The sequence below is a fragment of the Athene cunicularia genome (assembly GCF_003259725.1).
Source record: "Athene cunicularia isolate RWA chromosome 20 unlocalized genomic scaffold, athCun1 chr20_part1, whole genome shotgun sequence".
Classification (NCBI taxonomy): domain Eukaryota; kingdom Metazoa; phylum Chordata; class Aves; order Strigiformes; family Strigidae; genus Athene; species Athene cunicularia.
The window spans coordinates 2,039,456-2,055,614 of record NW_020799125.1 but is presented as its reverse complement, the minus strand read 5'-3'; positions in this window follow the sequence as shown (position 1 = coordinate 2,055,614).

Below are 16,159 nucleotides of genomic sequence, written 5' to 3'. Positions count from 1 at the left end.
ACAGATTCTATTCTATTCTATTCTATTCTATTCTATTCTATTCTATTCTATTCTATTCTATTCTATTCTATTCTATTCTATTCTATTCTCCACCCTTGACAGTGCACCTTATGAGGTGTGATTAAGTGCTGCAGCTCACATCTGTCACACACAGTGGATTTCCTCTCCTGCCTCCTCTCCCTAGGCCTGGAGCGGGGTTTGTGGCATGGTGCTTTGCATTGCTAATGCTCCGCTTGTCAGATTTCTAGATGCCTGCACTACTCTGCCTGTACACCAGAGAAGTCCCCTGCGAAAGTGGGCTGCACTTGCAGGGTGCTGAACACTGGGGTGGTCTTAGAGAAGGGTCCTTCTCATAGTGCTCCAAGAAGCACATGAGGCAGCTCACACCACGCAGAAGAGCCGGTCCCTGGCTCGGGGTTCCTCAGATCTGGCCAAAGCAAAGGGTGATGTGGTGGTCATGAAAAGTACTTGGGCTAAGGAAGGTGGGAATGGTTATGGCTACAGAGATGGCCTGGCTACAGAGCGCTCTGCATCCGGGAGTCTTGAACAGCCTGATGCAATTAAGATAAGATTCGCCAGTGCAGAAAAATAGCCGAGCTCAACTTATTGTTTGCATGCCAGAAAAACTTCGGCTTGTTCTTTCTTGCCTGTTTTCCTATTCTGCATTAGCTCGCCAGCTCCTAGAGAGGACCTTGGGGAAGCGGCGCGGTGGCCCTGGGGAGAGCAGCACAGGGGCTGGGGCAACGCTCAGCGTGCAAAGGGCAGGGCTCATCTCCACGCAGGGCTCATCTTCATGCAGGGCTCATCTCCAGGTGTTGTCTGACTCTTCGCTCCAGGAGCAAAGGCTCTCCATGAATCCCCAGTTAACTGGGGGTCAGACTGGGGAGTCTTGGCTCTCTTGGGCTTCTGCACCTCCCAGTCTTGGGATAAGGGCTTGTATCTTGGCAAGAGAGTGTCAGAAGAGGCTCCTTGAGATCTCTGAAATTCTTACACCGAGGCATCGGTCCGAGGGTTTCCTCCTTAGTGCCTCTCCAGTAAGAAACAACATCTCTGCCAGAAGGGCTGCCTTCATCACAGTGGGATTTAGGGAGCTGCTCAATAAAATGGAGCCTGGCCAGCCATTCGGCTGTAGAGGGAACTCCCTTCTCTCTGCTCTGCTGCAAAAGAGAAGTGCTCCTCGGAAATTATTCTTTTTTTTTTTTTTTTTTTTTCCAGAAGATATGTGACTGTTTCAAAGAGTTTTAATACTTTTACCAGTAACTCCTCAGCGCAGTTATGAAGAAGTGAGGCATTGCGGGTGAAGAAGTGCATGGCAATTTAGAAGATTTAATAGAAGTCGATTTTACACTTACACACATTAACATTCACACGGACTTGATAAGAAAAAAAGCACTATCCAGTATTCTCACAGCTACATGACACTGTTTGCCAAAGACTTTAGTTATAATTAGTCAGATTAAACTCCATCCATAGATAGCTTCAACTCCATCCAGAAAACCTACCTCACTTTCTATTTTTGCAAACCATGCTGACAATAAGTACTGTCACATCTGACAGGATATATTGTCTTTGCCCATTGCCTCTTATAACCTGACAGTGAAAAATGTACACTTCAGCATCCAGGGAGTCATTTGTTACCTCTCCACTTCCTTCTAATTAATGAAAACATAAGGGAAAGAAACAATAACTGGGTCTACTGTTCAGGCAGAAAATGATTATTGCTCAGATGAAATAAAAAAAAATATTTTTGGCACCTGATTGCTTCAGCAATGACATAATCAGCAGGGATTTTTACTGACTATGCAATAAAGCTACATATAACTATAAATGCAAAACACTTAAAGGTTTTCCCCCCCTCTTTCCTTTGCATGTAGTTACACCTACCATAAAGGCTATCTTAAAGAGGATTAAAAAGAGATGTGCTTTAAAGACAAATGGTCTTGTTAGAGAAAAGTGAGAGGCTGGACATAAAAAAAGCAGTCCAGCCTGGCTTCACTCAGAGAGACATGTTGTTTGGCATGGAGCTCTTTGACTGCTGTATTTGGGCCAGGTAGCATATTTTTATGACGGTACATGGGGAAATGGTTGATACGGATGAAATCTGGAATTCAGCAGAGCACATCCAGGCTTTTAGTCCAGCATGAGTCAGTGAAAGGGCTGGGGGGCCACAGGGACTGGGGAAAGCACGCTCACTGACACAAAATGAGTTTCCCCGGTAGCTTTGGGGTTCTACCGTGATGGTGGGGTCTTTCCCAGCCTCTTCGAATTTTCCTGGTTTTCATGATCACTACACCTGGCCAGGGCATTTCTGCTTGAGGTGTTCTTACCCAAGATCCACTTGTGAAACATCTCTGGGGTATCTGAACTTGTTTCAGAAATCTGATTTTCCTATTCATCATCCATTCCTCGGGACCTTTCATGGAAATGTTCTGAATATAACGACTGTCCTGACCTCCATAAATACAGGGTAGTATTTTCTCAGTTGATCAAAATTGCTGAAATAGTGCTACTCCATTTCTCAGAAAGCAAGTTGCAGAGAGCTGTTGGGATGAGAACAGATGTCTTCATTACCCAGAAGAAGTAAATGGAAAACCAGTGCAATCCAGGGGAAAAAAAAGGAGAACGGTGATACGTTGATATTCTTGTTCATGCAGAGTGGTACTTTATTGCCTGCTCTTGAATGAGACTATGAACAGTGCAAGATGCTTTAGGACACCCACCCAAGCCTCAAGTAACCTGTGACTGTGTTTCATCTTCACTGTAAATCCAGCCTTTGGCTTGCACCAAATATAAACAACATAAAATGGGAAAGTGTCGTTATTGACCGGACACAGTGGCTTGCAAGGATGGATGAATGGCTACCTGTGAGTAACTCACCCGAAAGGGGTTGAATGTCTTTCATCCTGTTAGAAAAAGGGTGGATACTCAAGTTAATAATTGTGATGCACAGCCAGAAATAATTAGAGACTGCAAGACTGGCAATCATAAATTACTTTTCTTTTAATAACATAACGAAGGCAGAGTCGCAGAGGTAATAGAAAAGTGCAGCTCAAGCAGAGAAGTTCAAATGAAAAAATCAAGGCCAAATCCATTTCTTTAATTCCTTTCTTGCTCAAAGGACAATATAATATTCACAGTTTCCAATGGACTAACTTTAACTATAGGTGATTTTCTCCACAGCTAACACGTCTAAGGGAGAGGAAAGCATAAAATCGTAAAGGAGAGCTCTGCTGTCTATTTAAATCTGTGAAATGTAGCACTGGAAAGATTTCCTCCACATCTGCAGGGGGATGTTCTGACCAGGCAGCGGTGGTTCTAGACAGGAGTGGGTCTGGTCTAATAAGCTGACTGCAGCTCGAAATTCCAGAAGAAATTCGGGATACTGGCCAGAGATGCTCATGGCAACACCAAAAGCATAATTCTCCCATGGGATTTTCTTGGGATACATCAAAGTGATAATTCTTCCATTCCTGGAGAGATGTTGCCGACCTCCTGCCCAGTTTGCTCCCAGAGCTACCGCAGAAGAAATTAATAGGCTTAACACAGGTGGCTAAGCTAACATGGGACAAATTATCCTACAGTGAGATTCTGAATGATTGACTGCGTGCCCATCTTTAGAAGCCGAAGCTGGGGGAGAGAAATCCTCCTGAGAGCAGCAGCCTGGAGACTGACTTTGTTTTAGTTCAGTATGCGGAGTTTGGAGCGGTGAAAGCAAGATCACTGAAATCTGCTGAGTTGATATTATCCATTTTCTTTAATTACAGCAGAAGCTGAACATCCTTTTGTCTGCACTGTGTGACAGACATTAAAATATAATGTAAAACTTGAAATGTAACAAAAGGAGGTGAAATGATTCCCAAATCACTGTGATTCTTTTGGAAAAGAGGAAAGGCTTTGCTTCCATGCCCAGACCTAGCTTGCAGAGATAATATCAATATTTGAATTACAGTAGTATCTTGAAGTCCTGAGCTCGAGGTTCAGTCATCTTGGGTGGCATCAAGCAAAAAAAAAAATAATACAGCCTTTTACATCAATAGCATTAAATGCAGTTTAATATCTTTTTCAAGAAGAATGTAAACATGTCTGAGCCAAAAATGGGCTCAGTTGGAATTTTACAGATAATGTAGGCTGGAGGTTCCAGTTTGACTTTTAAGCAGGAGTCTGCAATTTGTTGTACTTTAATTTGACCCCTCCGTTTTGATGGGTAGTCTCATTAATACAGCCCAGTTTTACATCAGAAATATCCCCTTTGGATGGTACGAAGCCTAATGCATTCCTCTCATGCTGGAATAAATATAATATGTGGTAAACATATTACACCTAGTAATCCTTAATGTAACTGATCGATCATCAGTTTTCAAAAAGGAAAACCATCATTGGGTAGAAAATAGATCAGCTATTGAGCCAGACAATTATCTTCTCTCCTCAATGAGATGCTACATGCCAAACCAGAAAGGAACAGCTATTTGGCAGAACAGTAAATGTAACTAATACCTTTAGGACATGTTGGACAAAATTATTTGTTAATAGTGCTCCAAGTACTGGAAAAAGGCTCCAGAACCGAAGTACGTGTCCCATTAGTGGCATGAAAACCATGTACCACCACCGCGGGTGGTACAAGGCCCTGCACAGTGAGGAGCTGTCACTGCCAATAGTGGTACCTGTTGACTTCATGACTGCTGGAAGGACCAACGGTGTCCTCTAGTCCTCTTGCCTCCATCAGGGCACCTTTGTGCACGGGGAAAGCAGCACCAAGACGCATTGCTTACAGCGGCGTTGGGAAGAGAGATGGGTGGCAGGGCTGGGCAGGGCTGGGCAGGCGCAGCCTGAGCTTGTCATCAGAAGCTTATCACCACTTGGCCACCTCCCATGTCTGCACCACCCTATCGGGGCTGGGTCACTTCTCACGCTGCCTGGATGGAGCTGGGGAATGGTGTCTCGCCTGCCTGGCTCTCTTTGACCTTGCAGAAAGAACTAAGTCTTTCTTGAGCCATCTGTGACTGCCTCCAGGTGCTGTTCTCTCCAATATGAGAACAAGAGGAGAATTAAGCTACGTCGGGTTAAGCGAGCTCCTAGCTGGGTGACTGGTTGACTCTCTGCAGGGATTTCAGAAGCATTGCTATGCTTTGCTCTCCCGTGAGATGTGGCTTCTGGGCTTGCCGTGGTCTCCATGTCCCAACCTGCCCTGGAATAGGGCTCCTCACCAACCTGCTGCTGTCTCCAACTCCTGCTGGAGACCTCAGCCTCAAGCTAAAGGTAACGTGATAGAAGTCCTTCAACGAAATGAGATTATCAGCTGTTGCAATCCAGTTTGCTCCTTTAAAAGATGTATGTCAGTTTACATCAAACCCTTTGTTGGCTAATGGAATATATCAAAGGGACACTGTCAAGGATTTTCGGGCCACAGGTTTGACCTACCTTAAAATAGCTGTTATTAAATGGGATAGCTATTTGAAATCTGGATTATTTTTTTTTTTTTTTTAAGGGGAAAATGACACTCTGCCAAAAGAGAAAGAAAAGAGCTCTATTTTGTTAGGGTCTGTAGAAACACAGTCATTTCTGCTTCTGCAGCTTCCAAGCCTGGCAGGCTGAAGCAACCTGTTGCTCTAGCTGCACTGTCATTGCTGCTGAGGCTGATACACACGCAGAGAGATTCTGGCATAAAGCTCCCTTCCATTACCATATTTTTTCTATGAATGGCACTGTTTGTCCTGAAGAGTGGAAAATCCCTCTGCTTGAAAAAATGGTCTCGAGGGACCACCTCTAAAGGGAAGAAAGAAATTTATTCATCCAGGCTCACACCGTCTTGGTCCCTCTGCTGAGAATGACAACCAGCGTGATTCCATGTGTCAGCAGAGGTCCTGGCTCAGGAACTGGGCTGAGAAATATGGGGTAATTTGATGTTGACATTAAAACCTGTCACCATCTGAAACAGCAGGGGAAAAAATAACAATATTTGCTAAAAGGCAGAGATAAAATCACTAGATGAAATTACTGCTTCAGAATGACCTTCTAAAAATACCTGCGGTGATCAGTCTGGATGGCTGGAGAGCTACAAACTGGGAAGGTGGAGACTCTGCTCTGTAGCCAGGTCCTCCCTGGAGGGAGGTAATTTGTACCTTGCAAAAACACTATCCCCAAATAAATTACAGTCATAATGAACCACAAAGGCAACAGGGAAAGGAGACCTTTCCTTGTAAACAAAGAAGCAGGAGGGAAGGTTCCAGCTTCAGCCAAGGGCCTGGTTGTTATCTCCTGTCAGTGCAACAGCTGACAAAGAAGGTTGGGACCTTCTCAGCCCGGCGGACTGGGGCTGCAGCTTGGGCAGACCGAGGCCGTTTCTCTTGGTGCATGCAGGCAGTGTGTCTCCCAGTCACCTTCCTCTACAAGCCAGACAATGATTCATTTGCTGCTCTACTTTTCCTGCATCCAATGACACCCACTTGAGTTTTCCAGGGAGCTCTTTGCAGCAGGAGCCCTGTTTGCATTTCCCACTGCCTCTCCACAAGGGTGACATTACCGACCGACCCATGGCAGGGCTGCATCTCCTACTCCTTGAGTAAATCCCTTTGGATTTCACAATCTCTTTGCTATAGGCAGGAGGACCAACATGCAGCTGGGTACAAATCACCCCACGGGCCTGTGTACACTCTTAATTTCTAGTGCATTAGCAGCACACTCCAAAGCTCCATTCCAAGACACAGCCAATAAAAATGAATTAACTGAACAGTCATTAGGAAATAATGTGGTAGCGTTAAGGTGAGTCACAATATAATTACCATTATTTCTAATGGAGTTACCATGCCATTACTGCGGAACAACACACCTCACCTCTGCCTTCGAATGGGCACACACCTCATTGCACGCACGCTGTGGTGCATGCTCGATCCGAGCACAAAAATCAAGGAGAGGTCCAGTGTTTGCTCAGAAAAATTGCAGCCCCAAGTCAGATGTGTGCAAAAAACCACAGGTGCTGTTAGTGACAGGACTTGTTCGAAAATCTGGGTCTGGGTCAGTGGCATCAAAATGAGCCTTTTATTGACCACAGTGAGTTTTGGATCAGGACCCTCAGGCTTCTTGACATGGATTCCTAAAGAAAGGTAGATTAGGCATTCATGATCTGTGGGCATTTAAGTATGTTTTGAACCTGAAAGCCAAATTCAACCGTGTTCATGTAAGGAGTAGCAGACAGAAGGTCATTGACTTCTAGAAGGCTCCAGCAAAACATGTGGCCGAGGAGCGGGCATGGATTCCCAATGGCCCCAGGAAGGGGAAGGCTGTGGCATCTGCTTCCCGATTCAGCCTCCAAGGAGACTTTTGGCTTTAGCAGTGTCCTCCACAGGTTTTGGGTCCACTGCTCTCTGGACTCCTGTTTTCCAAGGTGGTCGGTGGACTTTCCACAACGTTCGTTTCACAGGAGCTTTGGGATGCGTCAGCTGGTTCCTGAGAGATTCTCTGTAAGGAGCCTGCAAAGGCAGAGAGTATGGGATGTGACAGAAATGTATTCTGCTAATGCTATAAATTAGTCATCTCAAATATGTATTTAATATAATAAATTTGGAAGACAGCTACTGTAGGTTAAGTGGCAACTGACAGCACTTATAATGAGGATTAATATACATACAGGTCCTACAGATTTGTTAAACTTCAATAAATATTTATTATAATCCACTGGTTCTTAACTTATACTTGAATAAATTGGCTAATGTTAAATAAATAGAGAAGCATGACCAAAAGGAATGGGCAAAAGCCTGTCAGTGACACCGTAAGCTCATGATGCATGAGGGGTATGTCCTAACAAAAACCAGCCTACTTAGGTTTGGCTTCAGTGCCAGTTGGTTTAACAAGATTTGTATTAGAGGCTTCATTTCCAGAAGGGAATTTCTTCACAATTTTAGACGAGATGACACTTCTCAGTCAGAACATGGCTAAGGGTTACTTGTGTCCTTCCTAAAGAGCTCCGATTATTCCAACAATCCCAAGAGGAATTTAGTTATTCTTGACTATATTGCATCCTGATGCAGCCTGAGCATGAAAAACTAACCCAGCTTTTGAAGCTTGAGGAAAAAATGCCATTTACTTTCCCTTATATTGGTTCCATATTTTTTAGGGAAAAGGAACTAGGGCTGTAGCTGTAAGTTTGAAATGCAAAAAGCACAAGATTTCTCCCATCAAGCTGTTGTGTCCCAGCAGTCTGGGAAAGCTCCAGTCGGAGATACCTGACCAGGGTCTAGGTGTGGTCTAGATGCCATCTGACCATCTCCGACATGGCTCTTCCAGAAGTGCTTTGGCCACAGCTACTTCAGGTACGAGGCACAGCAGTGTGCCTGGAAGGAATAGATTTCCAAAGATACTCGTGTCTCTTAAGATGTGGGAGGAAGTTCGGCTGAATTTCAGAAGTGCTTTGCCATAAGTAAGCATCTAATTCACTGCTTGTGCTTTTGGAAATGTTACCAAGCACATATCTGTCTGCATGGGTTGGTGCCTAATTGCTGTTGAAGGTCTGGCAGGGGCAGGGACTGCATTAAAATCTCCTCAGATATTTTAGACCACTGTGAAAGCTCTGCACGAGGCAGAGATTAAGAAGAACAGCAAATTTTTGAACTGCCTATCACGATGAGTACAGAGCACCTTGTTTTGCTAAATTAATTTTGCTCACCGCTTCACCTATGCTTTTTTTTTTTTTTTTTTTTTTTTTTTAAAGGATTCTTGGATCTTTCAGAAGAACTTTTACCCATATCTGATGATAAATTACCTTCTGTAAGTGCAACATGGTGCACACTCTGCTGGCTGGCACTGCTGTTCATTACCATCTTTCATGGATCATCTTTTTGGCTTCCTCTCCCATCATTATGTTTTTGCCTATGACAACCTCCTTGACATTGTCTTACTGATATTTTCTTAGCCTTCCTGCACCCTTTTCCTATCACTGTCACGCACAAGCTTGCAATGAATATTTCCTCTATCCCATGTGACAGATAATAATGTTTTTCTTAATTGCTAATCACGTCTATTAGTGAGTTACTTGCAGGAGAACAGTTAATTCCAGACCTCTTAGAAATTCTGCAGAAGGGCTGAGGGTACGTGCCATGCTTCCCAGGGCGACTCCCGGTGAGCTGGTGATCTCTGCACCACCAACACTGTATCGAGAAGTGATGCAGTTTCATTCCCAGCCCTGGACAAAAGAGAAGGAGATATTAACCTTATGGATGAGGTTGACCCCATCCAGCAGCACAAGTCTTGTGTAATATATTGGGGAGGGGGGTAACTCAGATCCTGTAGGAAAGATGAATTTGTAGAGAGTGGCTGATCTGAGCAAGGGCTTGGTTCAGCAGAGCATCAGGCACAAAGCTGCTGGCACAGGTCCCTCAGAGGATGTCTTGCTTGCCCCTGGGCAGGCAGCGGAGCCTCACCCATGCCCCTGGCTGCAGCAGGTTGCTCATTTTTAACACCCTCACACAGTGCTGCAGGATTTCCTTAGCTCAGATGTCAGAAACTCAGAAAGAGTCTCAAGGATTAGATAAAGGTGATGGGGTGACATTCAAAGCCAGGCAGTCCCAACAACTTCAGGGAATTGAAGTGAAGCCAGAAGTAAAGACTGAGTGAGAGCCTAAAGCATCTGTGCAGCACAGCCTGATGGGGAGACAACCGTAGGCAAATGAGAGGAAGGGAGGGGGTAAAATGAAGCAGTGAGCATTTGTAAATGGGACTCCTCAGGAACTGAACATGATTGCCTAAAAACTCCCACACTTCCTCTGAACAGCTGCTTTCTCTGTGTTAAATAAATCATGCATCTTGTTACCTTATCCCGTACACACGGAAAAGATGTGTTTGAGCAAAAAAGCACAGGGCCCTTCCAGCACTTCATTTTTCCCACCAGCCTGCACATCTCTTGTGTCAGTTCCTGATCTGGCTTCTCTCCCATCCTCCACAGTTCCTCTGCTTCCAATCCTGTCTTGTCCAACCCTGGCTCTGGCCAGCCAGCAACAGTGACTCCAGGTACTCCTGGCCCGAGATTTGCCATGGAGGAGCCTGATAAGAAGCCTGAGAGCAGGTTCATGCTCAGTGGGGTGGTGTGGAGGTGCTCAAGGAGACTTGGACCATCTCCACTGGTGGCCCTGCCGCAGGCCTCATCCCTCCAGGGATGCTCTTCTCAAAACCTTGCTGAGGACGGTACCCTGCAGCAGGCTGCATTTGGGGGTGCAAAGGGCACCGCTGCATTACAGCTATGAGTTATTCAAGGTAGCAGGTCTTTGCAGAGGAATGCTGCAGTGCTCCATTAACGTCAGGAGATATTTCTGTAGTGTGCACCAAGCCACGAGTGTCCTTTTTGCTGTTAAGCGCCACCAATGTTAATCTGGGAGGGAGCGGGAGGCGTGCTCGCTCAGGGAAGATGTGGGAAACCAATTACAAGTTCTTACACAAATCCAAATGTGTCTTTCCTAAATACACCGCCTCTCAAAATGAGGCTGAGATTTAGCTTTCACAATAAGCCTGAACTGTGAACTTTTTAATTTGCACATGGTTTCAGGAAATCTAACTCATCCTATCAGGAGAAAAAAAAAAAAAAAAAAAAAAAAGAAAAAAAAAAAGGAAAGAAAAAGCAATCTAAAAAAAAAAAATGCTCTTTTGCTTGTTTCTTTATTCCAGGAGCAGAGTAATTTATGTACTCATTTAATTTTGTTCTGCCACAAACAAAACCACAGTATATAATGTGATCTCTCTTGCTGGAATGCTTATTGTTGGAAGGACATCGAAGAAGACATAAATGTCCCTGACACAAAAGAAGATCCCAGGTTTCAGAGAGATCACACAGATTAGAAAATATGGTTGTTTCGGTTAAATTTATGAGTGGTCCTTTGTTCTTTCCTTTATAGTATGATAGCTTAATAATCTTTTAAAACCACAGTAGGAGCCAGGTACCTGAGAGATTGGTGCTTTATAAATACTTAAACAGATAGACCGCTATGAAAATCTTTTGTTCTGCTGCATTTTTGCCCATTGTTAATATTGCTCCAACAATGCAGGGGAAAAAAAACCTCTAATAATTGAAAAACATTTGTGTTTGGGGATGAGGTGGTTAGTGTCTTCAGAGAAGTATCTTCCAAAACAAAGAGCATTATATTACACACGCAAACGGCAGAAACAAGGTGCTGGTTTTGCATATATGTGCATATAGAGATACTGAAAATCTCCCAGTCAGCCAGTGAAACAGCCGTATTTCATTGTTACGATAGCATCCAAGGGCTGTATTTCACAACTTCTGAAAAGTCGAAGAAAAACCCAAAGCAGCCTTTACATCTCGCTGAACCAAAAAAAAAAAAAAAGCCCGCAACATGTGAATGAACTCGAGTCAGCTGGTGGGTAATTGGCTAAGTTATCGCTAATGTCACTGTTTCATCCTCCAACAGCAAGATGCTGATAAGCCCCAGAGGTGGCTGAGCTCACTGGGAGGATGTGGGGAAGCAGCCAGGGCTGTGCCCTTGCTCCCAGGGCAGAGCAATCCCTTCTCCTGCCTCAGTTTCCCAAATAAAAAAGGGAGAGCATCACACAGCTGACTCCTACGTTAGGATTTTGAGAGGGAAGAATTTTATTTTTTTCCTCTTGCTAGAAACACCAAACAAAAGGAAAAGGCTTGGGGGCAGGCAGGAATAAAAGCACCTTTTGCATCATATCCACATAAATTGTGTGTCACACAGACACGTTCTATCCATGTGCATTGGGAAAGGCTGGAGTTGGCCTCTGGGAGAAGTTGGAAGACATGTTTTTAAGCACCATTATGTTGCAAAATGGTGATGCAAATGCTGCTTTCATGTGATGGGAGAGTTGCAGGCAGCTGCTTCCCTCAGTCTGTCTTTGCTGTTGGGACTGAGATTTTCTCAAGTAATGTGAAATTTTTCAGTGGGCTCAGTTGGTGGAGTGGTGAGACCCTACGCAAAAAAAATAAAATAAAATAAAATAAAATAAAATAAAATAAAATAAAATAAAATAAAATAAAATAAAATAAAAGTGGTCTTTATTAAAAAAGAAAAAGAACTGAAATTACCAAAAAGAAGAAAATAAGCTTCAGGAAGACGAAACTGAAATAAACACTCTTCTTTTGGGTCAAACTATATATCAGGTGTTACAGTCGTGTGATGTAAGAGCCAGATCTCATGCTGACTTAGGGAACTTTGCAGGCAGTTCCAAAGCTGAGTTGGTCTCTCCCACTCATTAATAAAGGATAAAGCCAAGAAAAATTTATAAAAATAACGAACAACTCATCCTTTCACTAGGTGTTTGGAATATGTGGGGTTTTGGTAGGGATGAGTCAATTTGTCAAGACCTTAATTTTCAGAAAGACTTTATCTGTGTTGAGACAACTACCACTGGCAAAAGCTATTTCTACCTGCTGATGGAGTTTTGGGTCAAAGTAAGAAAAAAAGACAAAAAAGAGACAAGGCACATCCCCAGCAACCTTATCAGCCAGGAACAGGACAGAGCCACATTCAAGCTTCTGTGCCAATAAAAAAATAATTTATGCCTACAAGTTCTTATGGAGAACAGAGGAAGACCAAGCACTGGGTGACCAAGAGCCTCCTCAACACCAGCGAGGTGGGAAGGTGGCTGGGCCAGCAGGTTGCTGAGAGGTGCCTTGGCTTTTCCAGGAGCTCCCTTGAGCTGGAGGTGTTTGGGGTGATGTGAGGGCGAATGGGGTGCATGGTTCAGTCAATCTGGCTTCATCCCAGGGAAGTGCAGCATCTTCTGCAGGACATGGAATAACTGACTGACCTGACTCTTATCACAGGGTACTGCCCATTCTTTTGGTTCGAGATCAGATTTTGGACCAAAGAAAACCAGAAATCGATACCAAAAAATGCTCCAATTGGGTCAATAATCTGCATTTTTAGTTTTTTATTATTGGAAATATTTATATTACAGTAGCTTGGTATTTTAGAAGGCTATAAATGCTTTTTTATATAATCAGCATTTTTAAAAGTCTATAAACATCCACTATGTTTGCCTAATGTACTATAAAAGCTTCCAAAGGAGCTGTTATTATCCAACTTGTCACCTCACACATGCTCCGAGGAGGAATTTTTTTTTTTTTTCTCGTCTCCTGTTAATAAAATGAAGCAAACCATTAACAGCTTTGGAGCTGCAAGAAGAAGTAAAGGGGTTTGTAATCTTGGACTCCAAAGGAAACGTCTGCAGCTTTGCTCCTCGCCTCTTTGAGATTCCCAACACGCAACAACAATTTCAAACAGACAAAATCAGTTTAGGTTACATAAATTCAAAAGCCCAAGCCTGCTTCTTTTAAAGTAACATCTTGCATTTTGTTTGGAGTGTTGCAATCTCTCACATAATATTTTGAACTGGTTCGGTTTTACAGTCTGTCGTGCATCTTCCTCAGGTTTCTTTGGATAAAGGAGCCTTGATGCAGAATTATGATGTGCACACATGCATACGTTATTATTACCTACGCACATGCATATATGTATATATGTATGTGTGTATGCAAATATATATATATAAAGTCTAGCAGGCTGTCGTGGTTGCACATTCAGGACTCATCTCTCCTGGCACTCTCTGCATGCCAAACTCCCAGCATTATCGGCGCATGGAGCAAGCTCCAAACAAAGTCCTGATAAAAAAGATGCCATGCATTTTGGAGAGGAATGCAGATATTTTAGTCCCTGTGGGCTCAAGGGTAAGTGTGGTGTAAATCACTTAGTGAAAGGAAGAAATCTGTGTGCAAAAAGCAGGTTTGGGTTTTAAACAATCTCAATTCACATCTCAGAGATTTGCTGTTGGTTCATCTCTGTTTATAGTTTGCTCCTGTTCCCAACATATCTTGGTGTCGGGATGGATTCTCAACCCCGGGGAACCTGTCAGGGATGTGATAACAACTCACTCAACCCAAAGAAGGGCACGATTGCGCCTGCGATAGTGAGTGGATCTTAACAGCTCCTGGGCCACCGGGGCGCAGTCCCGCTGGAGCACAGGCAGCCGCTCCTCCCAGGGATTTTGTGATTTCGGAGGGGGCTGAAAATAGTGTGAGAACCTGTCACTTTTGGCACTCAGGTTCTCAAAAACCCCAAGATGCTCCCGAGAGGATAACAGGCAAGGAACTCTCCTTCTGCTGGCTGGGCTGGGATTTTGGGTAAAGGCCTTTCTGGATGAATATGGGGTGGCCTTGGGGTGAGCCAGGGTGGAGAAGGGCTTTCATGGCTTTGGAAGGGCATGGCCTGGGAAAACACTGAAAGTCCTGGCTGATGCCTGAGGGGGAGCGGCTCGCACATCCCTGCTGTGATGGAAAAGAGAAGGACAAAAAAACGATGGATAAGGTTTATGCTGGAAAGTCCCAGCTGTACTGCAGGGAAGCAGTTGAAGGTGTGAAGGAGACATCGGTGGTCACAAGGACCACATTGGTGCAGAGTGGGGAGCGGGGACAAACACTCCCACAGGCTCTCTCCCTGCTACTAGTCCCATAGGGAGTGGTACGTTTGGTCCCTGGGGTTAGATAGAGCTGCCCGAGGGCTGCTCTATGTTGTGGCCACCGCAGAGATAGCTCTGGCACCTCAGAGACAACAGACATCATTGTTTTGCTGCCACACATGATGTCCTGGGCTATCTGAACATGACGATGTGGAAAAGCCTGTCCTTGGGACTGGGAGGGCAGAGGGGAATCCAGGTTCCCAGTGCGGGTTCAGGAGAGCTGTCGGCTGAGACAGAGCCAAAGCAGCCCAGGACAGAGAGCAGACGTGTCAGCCGTAGCGGCTATTTCTGGCATTGTCCTCGGAGCTGGGGAGCTCAGACATCAGGGCACGGGGAAGCACCGCTGGGACCTCCTGGGAGCCCTTCCCACCTCGTGGTACTATGGGGCGGTTCCCGAAGGCATTTCCCATCCTTAGATGACTTGCTATCAGCTCCCAACAAGCACAACAACCTCAGACGAGTGTTGCCTGACGGTCTCACACCGATGTCCTGAGCCGAGGTGTCTGCTGGGATCAGCACCACCGGGTCCCTGTGCACAGGCCCTGGGGGTGGGCGCCTCCGTCACACGTCGCTCCACGTTCACTGACTGCTGGTGGGAACAGGCGGCGTTGGGCACCTCACCGGGGTTCACTCAAACTTCCCACCCCTGTTCCACATCCCGCCACCAGCACCCACGTCTGTGTTGGCAGATATTGATCCCCCCCAGGCCCGATCCCCCAAATCCTGCCCATTGCAGTGGCCCATCAGCAGCGTGAGGTGCCCTTGGGGTGTGAGGAAGTGTCGTGGTCCTTCTGGGTGAGCCTCAACAAGGTGGCACGGTGTAGAGACCAGGTGTGGGCAGCGCAGGAGGGACACATTGGATTCAGGAGCTGCTCCTGATGGGGATCTGCTGCGAACAAGAAGGACAGGTTGGCTGGATGCAGCCAACACCGTGTCTGTCATCATTTACCCGCTCTCCCAAGACGACCAACCCCAGGGCTCTGCTGTTCTGGACATCTTTACTTTGGAGCTGGGTCTAACTCGAGTTTCTGGAGATGTTCACCTGTTTCTCTGGGTGAAAGCCATGGGCGGTGCCTGTGCTGCCAAGATCGCCCCTCCTTGGTGCACCACTGGGTGAAGCTTTGGAGGCTGGAAAGCTCCCATGACCTCAAGGCCCAGGGGACACCACTGCGTTGGTGACCTGCATTAACCCATCGTGACGGGGGGGGTGGGGGGGTTCCCTGGCTAGCAATGGGGCTCCCCAGCGCTCCCCATGTAGGGCAGAAGGTCCAACACCTTCCCGGCCTTCAGCACCTTTGGAGACGTGGGAGGACAGTTGTGGCCGGGGCCACATGGTGGGGGACTTGGCCCCGGCGTGACGTCTTCACATCCCAGCTCTTTCACAAGGTGAAAATGAGAATCCCTCGAGCTTCTTCCCCGCCTTCTCGCCTGGATACCTTTCTACCACAGAGGAAGAAATACAAATTGAAATAAAGGAAAGGAAAAGAATAAATACAGGAGGAAGCCAAAGGTCTCCCAGCACAGAGAAGGTCTCTGCTCCGTGTCTCCCAACACCGGCACTTACCAAACATAGCCAGGGCCCCGCGCAACCTCGGGCCGGCGGAGAGTAGTAAGATGAGCTCCTGCTTTATTTGGCCTAGCTAAAAATAGCAGAGGGGAAAAAAAAAAAAAAAAAAGGCAG